Below are 9,795 nucleotides of genomic sequence, written 5' to 3'. Positions count from 1 at the left end.
TATCAATTCATTTGTTCCCATTATAAACCTCAATTATTCTTACCTTCACTTTACAAATGAGACACAAAGCACAAGAATAGTGAACGATGGAGCCTGAATCTAATTTTAGACATGCAGTGTTCTAGATGTTTTAGCATTTTCGATATTATTGGCCTCTAGACTATCTAAATGGAGATGTCCTGGATGCAGTTGGATCTGTACTTTCTAGAGAGAGGAGTGGGCTAGAAATATACATTTTGACATCATGTACATTTAGGTTACATATGTATGAGGTGGGATCCCCCCCCCAAAAAAAAATTATCCTCTAGAGAGTAGGCCCTTGTAGTACAGGCTTCCCCCACTAGCTGAGTGTACCAGCTGGTGTTGTGAGAGGCTGTGTTCGGATTCAGCGAAATTTTTTTAAAAGACTTTTTCAACATGTTTGCCCATTTCATGATGGGTGATTTATGAGTGCACCTGCCCCACAGTACTGACTGTTCATCAGTTTTTGACCAAAAAAACGACATGACCCCTGTGTCCTATTCATCCGATCTTGCTCCAAGCAACTTCTTTTTTTGTTTTCCTGAATAAAAAAAAGTCCTCAAAGGGAAACGTTTTGCTGATGTGGAGAAAGTGAAACAAAAAACTACAGACGCACTAAAAGGCATTGAAACGAATGAGTTCAAAAACTGTTTTGAGCAGTGGAAAAAAGTCTCAAAAGGTATATTGCATCACATGGAGAGTACTTTGACGGTGACTGAAGTTTAAATGTGTAAGAATAAATGCACAACTTTTTATAAATACATTGTTTTTTGGGGGGGTCCCCCCTCATACGCATACGAACAATATCAGTGGATGAGATGTCTGGGAACCTAGCTGTAGAGTAAGAACAGAAGATAACCCTGAAGAGATACCTGAGAAACACCAACATTTAATGATGATCAGAGGAAGAGAGTCCATAGGAGACAAAAGAAGAAGCACCCCAAGATAGAAGAAGAACCAAAACCAGAATGGGTGGTATTTTACGCAATCCTTGGGAAGAAGTTTCTCAAGAAGGGAAGGATCAACAAGGTCAAAAACTTTCAAGGGCCAAGCAAGATAAGAACAGCAAAATGCCCTTGGCAATTACTACAAGGAGATGATCTGTGACTTCAGCATTGTTAGGATAAGGGTAAGGGATGAAGTCAAACAGCAGCTGAATGAATGAAAAGTGTGTGGAAAGTATAGAAGTAGGAACAATGCATTCAGCCAACTGCTTTAAGAAGTTTGGCCCCAAAAGGGTGGGGGAGGGGGCAGAAAGATACAATTGTAGACAGGGGTTGAGTGAACCTTTATTTTTTTTAAAGATGGGAAAAATCTGAACCTAAAGGATATTTGAATTCTGAAGGATCCAAAAGAGAAGGACAATGTAAAGGTGAGTGAGCAAAGCCCTAATGGTGGAACAAGGCCCCGAGGAGCAAAAGGGAGGAACCAGAGGTCCTAGTGAAATGCCTCAGGCAATTTGACGGAAGCAAAGAAAGGAAGGATGGATATTGAGGCTGCTAAGCTTGCTGGGTTGCTGTAGGCAAGGAATAATTTTTGCTTTTCCTTTTCTCTGTGTAAATAAGAAACAAGAACATTTCTCAAGAACAAAGGGAGCCCTATTGGTGTGGCTCAGTTGGTTGCGCATGTCCTGCAAAGTGAAAGGTTGGGGGTTTGAAAATACATGCCTGGGTTGTGGGTTTGGTCCCCTGGGGCAGACAACCAATCAATGTGCCTCACCCTAACTCTCTTCCTCCCTTTCCTTTATCTCTCTAAAGATAAATAAATACAATCTTTAAAAAAAAAGAATAAGGGAGGTGGCAGCTTAGGAGATCAAAAATGATTTAGTTTTGTTTATGGCAGTGCCACTGATATCACTGCCAGCCTCTTGCTCAGTCCCTACTTGTCCTTGGCAATCTTTAATTCATTCATTCACTCACTCATTTGTACAACATTTGAATCAATAGGTTTGGAGCACAAGGAAAAAAACAGGATGGCTACAGGGAGGTATACTTAATCAAAATAGGAGAGGCCCAGTTACCTTGGCCTCTGGAATTTGTACAATAACAAAGTGAGCCATATAGTTATTGTACATCCTAAGTAATCTATTAGACACAAACACATTTCATGATCCGTGGGAAAATATCTTCCTTTCTCCACCGCAACAAAACCTGAATCTCTCTCTTCAAGCATATAATTTTGAGGTTCTGGCACAACAACCTGTCACCCCTATAGAAGGGACAGCCAACTGTCCTCCAATATTCATCTCTCTCTCCTCCACGGAAAAGGAATTTATCTTTGTCCATTGCTATACTAGATAAAAAATACTTTTCCTAGTCCCCTTCCTGATTAGCTAGGGCCATATGACTAAGTGCTGACCAGTGGATGTGAAGGACAGTGATGTAGGTCATCTCCAGGTTGGTTTTTAAAGGAAAGGGACATGCCCTGCTTTTCTCATTTTCCATCTTGCTGCGTACAACGAGGACAAAGTGGTTGCTTGCTCATAGGGGTGCTACAGAGGGGAAGAATGGAGTGATGCCATAGAAAGAGCCTGGGCCTCCTTGTTACACTTTCCATGTACTCCTTGGGACTTTAGAAACAGTTGAGCTCTGTGTGGGGTCAGCAGTGGCCTCAGCTGAGGGAGCTGGAGAAAGGCTGAGAGTCCATGAGGCAGTTCCACTGGAAACAATGGCGGTCCTGAGTCTCTTAGTCCTACAAGTTGGGCATTTCCACGGGAAGAGAAAGGAAATGCACCAGGTGCCGTCATGCTCCAAACTGCGTTTAGTCCTCACACTACCCTTATAGAATATGCATATTACCTTCATTTGGCAGATGCGGGACGCAGAGAGGTGAGCTAAGGTGACCAAACATGCAGGTGCTGAGCGGCATAGCTGGGGGATGCGTTTCTGAAGAGCAGTCGACTTTGTTCTTTCCCTTCCCCTGGGAGGCTCCTTCTTGTTCCTGCGAGGGCCCCAGGCTTCAGGGAGCTCAGACACTTTCATCAGCCCTGTGGCCCTGCAGGAGCAAGAACCCAGTCTTCCCTTACAGACCACAACATCCTGTGGCCATGTGTCTATCACGCGCTGACACCTTTGAGCCTCTGCATGTACAGTGTTGATAGGGCCAAGAGGAGGAGAAGAGAACAGAAATGCCTCCGGGCCAAGAACCCTTTACAATGGAGCCAGGTGCTATAAATGTCTCCAAATGCATGGCCCTTCTCCACGCAGGCACATCTGGAATGCTGTATAACCCCTTCCCTCTCCAACCCGCTCTGCAGTGATGACTTCCTGGAGCATTTTAATGACTCGCCATTATAAATAATATACTCTACCCTTTCTTGTAAAAAAAAGGAGAAGAAGAAGAAGCCGAGGTTTCTGCAAAACCAGCAAATTACTCCAAATCATAATTTCATTGAAAACATTGAAAAAGAAAAAGAAAAAAAAAAAAAAAGAGAACCCTTCATACCCTGAGGTAGAAAAGGTTTGGGAGATTTATGTCTTTCCTTGAACACACAGATTTATAACAGTGGATAATGTACATTCATTTCATCCATATTTATACCTGAATTGATGCAGAGTCTGGTATCCATTACTTTAATCTATGTAACTTGATCATCAGAAATCTGAACCATAATTTTAACACGTATTACAAAGAGTTTCTTTTGGGCTTAAAGGAAAATGATGGCAGAGAAGAAAAGCCATTAAGAGCCAGCTGCAGTCACTTACTGGTGCTGTACTTCCTTCTGCAATGCGTGTGGGTCCTCCGCCCCATTTCCCATCCCTTACCTTCCTGGACACACATTCACTCCCATTTTGGACCCCCAGCACTAACTCTACCATGAATGGAGAGGGGAGAGAGGGGCGATTTGGGGGAAAGACCTGTAAATAAATCTCTAACATCATGGTCAACCCAGAGCTCACACGGAGGCTGTGGTAATGGGCCAGTAGTAGCCTCCAGTCACTTAGAAGAAGTGAAAAAATGCACGGCCTGATCAAAGCTTCCTTCTGACAGACAGTGGAAATTAAACCCAGATACTAGTTCTCATACAGCATTGCTGGCACTCAGCACATGGTTCCTGTCCAACTTCTGAGTAGCAAACATTGGCCTGACTTAACATTCCAAATGCCTGTCCCTGGACTAAAGCCAAGTACTGGATTTTTCAGAGATCTGGGCCCCAGGATTATATTGGGTGGAAGGTGGGGAAAAGCCCCCAGGACCTCACTCAGGCAGCTGTGTGTCAGAGAACTCTCCTCAACCACCATCTCTGGGTTTTCCTAAAGCACATAAGGATCAGGAGGACAGATCTTTTTGTCTGTTTTGTTCTCTGGTGTGATCAGGGCTGGCACATAGTGGGTGCTTTCATTTGTTGAATAAAAGGCCTTTATTATGAACCATTTCAGAGCTATCACTTGTGGCGTGAGTAGATCTTTTACAATAGCAAAGGAAGAAAACTACGGTATTTTATGAAATTAGGAGTATCGTTAGAAGGGAGTAAGTGCAATTAGATCTATCATTCCATTTTCTATTCTTGTATCTCCTAAATCCTCTTCCGTTATTATATGTATGTCAAAATAATGTTTCATATTAAAAAAATAATATCTCAAGATTTTAAAGCATGACATCATTCAATGATAGCAATCCTATGACATAATTGTCACTTAAACCGCTCCCATTTCACAGATGAGGAAGTTAAGAAGCAGAGTTTCCATAACCTACCGTTACTGGCTAGTAGCAGGAAGCACTAGGCTTTGAGCATTGCATTTTTTGATTCGTGGTCCCATGTACTCTCCTGTACACTACACCTGGCAAGATGAAAGGGCAGAGTGAGTAAGGAGGGCATTTTAGGAATGCCTGGAGGCAGCTGAGCTGGCCCCACTCAGAACCCAGAAAGAGATCGCTGACCCGTAAGTCACTAGGGCTGCTACACGTATTACTCTAGAACCTTTTGAGGATGGTCTCAGATTTGACCAATCTGGGGCCCAGATCTCTGAAAAATCCAGTACTTGTCAGATTTGCAAGAGAACACAGACAGGACAGTAACTTGACTTCGTATTTCCCTGATGAAAACTGATTTTTAAAAGAGGAAACCTACCTCTAAAAGGGGGATTAATCAAGATTTTGCTTTATTAGTATTGTTTAAGTTTTTTACTGTGAGAATGTCTAATAAGTATATATGCACATATATATTACATATACAACGTGTAATATAAAGAAATGACATATAATTATAAATATTTAAAAATTATAACAAAAAAATAAATAATTATTGTCTTCTAGCAAGAGAAAGCATCCAACTAAAGTATGTCCTATAAACAATTGGGCTTCTCCAGAGAGCCCCAGGAAACTGGGGAGGGGCACAGGGGTTGTTCACATACCATGTTGCAGGCACTGTCAGAGGCATGCAGAGGAGGCTCTTAATGGTAAGCCCTGCCATATATTACTCCTGTTTGTAGGAAAGGACACTAAAGGTCAGAGAAGATCTTGGCTGGGGTTCCACATATCGTGAGCTAACTCAGATGCGTTGGGATTTGAGCCCAGGTGTGCATGGCTTCACGGCCCAGGCCCCACCCCATCATTCCCATTAATATTTTACCAGTTGCATCTGGAAAACAGGAGAGCCTAAATCCTAAACAACTTGCAAGAGAAAATTTCTTTAGCTACTACCCTGGGATAGCTTCTTCAAAAATACGTTGCTTATCTTCCCAACCAGATGTGAGCTTTACTTCCTTTGAATTTGAAATTATTACTTTGTTGCAAATTTTTAGAAAACGTTCACACTCAGTCCACTTGATTGGGGGACTAATTCTGTGAGCTAGGGACTGCTATCAAAATAGAGGAACTGACCTTACGAAAAATCAATGGCCTAGCCAAGATCAAGCCGTGAGACTGGGTTCACCCACGTTTGAGTTCTGTGGCCTGAACTCCAGCCCAATACCACTGGTTTCAAGAACCACACTATTTGTCACCTACTGAAATAAAAAAAAAGAACAGAATGTGTTACATTGCCCTTAGTCGTTTTTCTGTGACTCTTACGGGCTAATAAAACAGCAAGGTTTTATTGTGCATTTGCCGTGTACCCAGAAAAGCTGTGGATACAGGTGACAGAGAACCCTAAGCCACAGCCCCTGCTCTCAAGGGATTAACAACAGAGCCAGGAGTAGGAACTGAAAACACCTGTGTCATGTGGGCACAGGCTGCTCTGTTGCCCATTAAATGTCCATTGAACCCCACCGGGTTTCCTATGTCTCCACATTTCAGCGGCTTCGCTCAGTGTCTGGCATACAGCAGGCCAGAGCTCTTGCACACAGCTGTGCCCACCTCTGCCACACCTGCTGGGCACCTGTAAAACCATGGACATCTGCTCCAGCCAGAGCCCTGAGTCTCCTCACTGATTCCAAACTTAGCAACTCCCTCTCTTCTATTCTCACAACCACTGCATTTTTACATTATTCTTCCATTTGTTGGATTTGAACTTGACCCATAGTAGTCTAAAAATATCATTTATTAAGTCATGACTGCAGGCCAGTCAAGTGTGCTAGATGCTTCATACTTCCTCTTTATAATCCCCACAACCGCTAGAGGAAAGAAGAGAACTGTGCTCCCTGTGTTACTGACAGGGAAATGGAGGCTCCAGGCAGGGTTCAGGAAATTGCCTGAGGTCATGGCCTACAAACTGAGCCTGAAAGCTCCTGGGGAAGTACAGACAAAGCTCAACTAAGGGGTGAAGTGTATTAATATTAAAATGAAAATGTTTCATAACATAATCTTGCTTTTCCCAAGATGTCAGTTATCTGACATAAATTTAAGGATGGCTCCCACATTAGAACACACCTGGAGACTGATAGGCCTGTGGATGTAAGAATCACCCAAATCTATAAAGAATTTTTATAAGACTTTATTTGAGCCAAAATTCATGACAATTGCCAGGAAGAAAGTTCTAAAATGCTCCAGAGGATGACAGTTTTGCAGATTCTTTTGTGCCTTTGGAATTAAGGAGGGAATATAAGGAAGATTACCTGGAGGTGGGAGAAAGCAAAGTGGAGATGGAATTACAGAATAGTTAACAAGATTATTACATGCTCTTTGAGGGTGTTTATGCCTCGGAGGGGCATTACTTCTGCAATTTCAAAGGTATGTTAACTTAGATGCTCAAGAACAAGGGACAGGACTTGCTTAAAAACTTTTCACTGAAGAAGTTAGAGGCCCAGGGTGTGACTGCCCACTATGACCAGTCCAGTTAGATATTTATAGTTTATTAAGCACCCCTTTTTCATTCACAGGTCAAGAAAACCATAAAATAGGAAAATAAAAACATTTTTTTATGTTACCAAGGAAGAATTTTTAAAAATCTCTTCTCTCGACTACTTATACCAAAGTAGCATTCATTATGTGCATTTACTATGTGCTAAGTCTTTAAATGTAAATCCTCATAAAGAATTACCATTTTACAGAAAGGTTGTGTGTGTGTGTACACATACCTATATATTATAGATACAAATATACGTATGTGTACATGTGCATTTAATCCATAGGTGAAATAAATTGTCTGAGCTAATTTTGAAATGACAGAAATGGGAGTTGAACCTAGTTTTTCTGACTCCAAACACTGTTGGGACTCTAGCCAACAAATCATTGCTTCTCAACTTTGCTTGCCCATTGGAATCACCTGGGGGTGTATAAAAATCTGATCCCTGGGTCCCGCCCCCAGAGATTCTGCCCTGATTGGTCTTGGGTGTAACCCCGACAGGAGGACTCTAAAAGCTCTCCAGATAATTGAAATGTACTCCAAAGCTGAGAACCTCAGCTCAAGCTGTCACTCCATGCATCGGTTTCTTATTGCTGCTATGACAAATCAGTACAAACTTAGTGGCTCTAAACAAGACTTTGACTATGTTAGTTTCTGTAGTTCTGAGGTCCAAAATGGGTCTCACTGGGCTTAAATAAAGGGGTCAGCAGGGCTGTGCTCCTTTCTGGAGGTTCTATAGGAGAATCTATTTCTTGCCCGTTCTAGATTCTAGAGGCCCACGCTCTTAGCTTTTGGCTCTTTTCCTCCGTCTTCAAAGCCAGCAAAGCAGGTCAAGTCCTTCTCACATAGCATCCCTGTGACTTCTGCCTCCGTCCCTTATTTAAGGACTCTTGTGATAACGTTGGGCCCACCTGCTTGTCCAGCATAATCTCCCTTATTTTAAAGCCAGATGATTAGCAACCTTAAATCCATCTGCTACTTAGTTCCCCCTTGCCAGGTAGGATAACACAGTCACAGGTTCTGGGGAAGTAGGAGAGGGACGTAATTCTGCCTACCACAATTGACTAGCACTTGTAAATTAAAAAAGAAAAAAAGAAAAAAAGGGTTTCCCTTTTATCACACCTGTTCACAGTGGGGAAAGCCAGCAAGTGATGTGTTCTTTTACAGAAAAGTCACGTCATAGCTGCTGGGTATATGAAAACATCTCCCTTCTGTTTTCCTCGCTCTTCTTTCCCATAGTGAGAAGAGCAGCGAGAGCTTGTCATTCTCTGGGCTTCCCACAGCTGCTGTCGTGCCACTTGAAAACAGAGCCCAGGTGACCAGTGTTCCCAATCCACTCCAGGAGAAGGCAATATGTGAGCTGCCATATGCTGTGGTGTACGGCACCTGGGCCAAGCGTGTGCAGGGTGGCAGTTTCACAGAGGGGAGGTACCCTCTTCAACGTACGGGAGGAAAACCTAAGAAATAACAGAGGGCTGGGTGTGTTTGCTTTTCTCACGCTTCCCCATCATTTCTTAAGAAATAGAGGTTGGCTCTGGTTTTCATTCTGAAAATCCAAGGAAGCACTTTGAACGTGATGCTCGCGCTGATTTAAAAATTATTCTCTGAGTTCTCCAACATTCAGAACCCATCAATTATCAAGATGCAGAAGCCTCCAAATATTTATAATGACAGCACTATCATTATGTTAAGTTATTATGACAAGAAGGGGAGGAGAGCAGTTTAACCTCAGTCAAGGTGTGTGTGTTTGCTGTGAATCAATCCAGGATTCCTAGAGCAAGTTTGTAATGTACAGCCATATCTCAATAACAATTTCTTACTCATAGAGGCTACTGCACTTATATACCTGCACATCTTTATTTCTAAATACATTTATATCAACAAATGACTTTTTTTTTTTTACATTAAATGCATCATCTCTGATGGTGGGTGAGGGGAAGAGGAGGAAAAGTTAAATGAATGTTACTCCACGAACAACCAAAGCTGCATTAACTGACATCGACTCCGAAGAACTCATCTTCATCAACGTTATTGCCTCTGCTCCTGTAAAAATGAGTGATTGGGACGCATAAAATATACTATCAACTTTTTACCAAAACATAAGCAGTTTGGATCATTTATTTCCATCAAACAGCCCTGTGCATCGCATGCCAAGCGGTGCATTTTCTGTGTGACTGACTTTGGAGTCCAAGTTGACAATCTAAGTTCTAATTATCGGCACCCTCCTCAGCCTGTTATTGCAGGACGCGGGACTGTCCCCGGGGACTGTGCGAAGGACGTTATGTGGGCTGACGGGAAGCTGCTGAAATAGATCCACCGGGCTTTTTCATGCAGATGAAGCACAGTGCCCAGAGGAGCTGAAGGGGATCGAAGAACCTTGATTGGAAGGTTCGAGTGTGTTCCATCTGTTACTCCTCTAGCCTTTTCATTAATGCTGCGTAAAGGCAGGCAGAGTCACAGCTGGTGAAAAGGTATCTGCTTGACAGGCCCAAGGTCTGAATCTCCTCTCCCCCGGCAGGGTCAGATGTTCCTAGGGGCCTGGCAACGGG

This window comes from Furipterus horrens, unplaced genomic scaffold, assembly GCF_987537825.1.
Source record: "Furipterus horrens unplaced genomic scaffold, mFurHor1.1.pri manual_scaffold_4, whole genome shotgun sequence".
Classification (NCBI taxonomy): Eukaryota; Metazoa; Chordata; class Mammalia; order Chiroptera; family Furipteridae; genus Furipterus; species Furipterus horrens.
The sequence above is the reverse complement of the archived record's forward strand: the minus strand, read 5'-3'. Positions refer to the sequence as shown.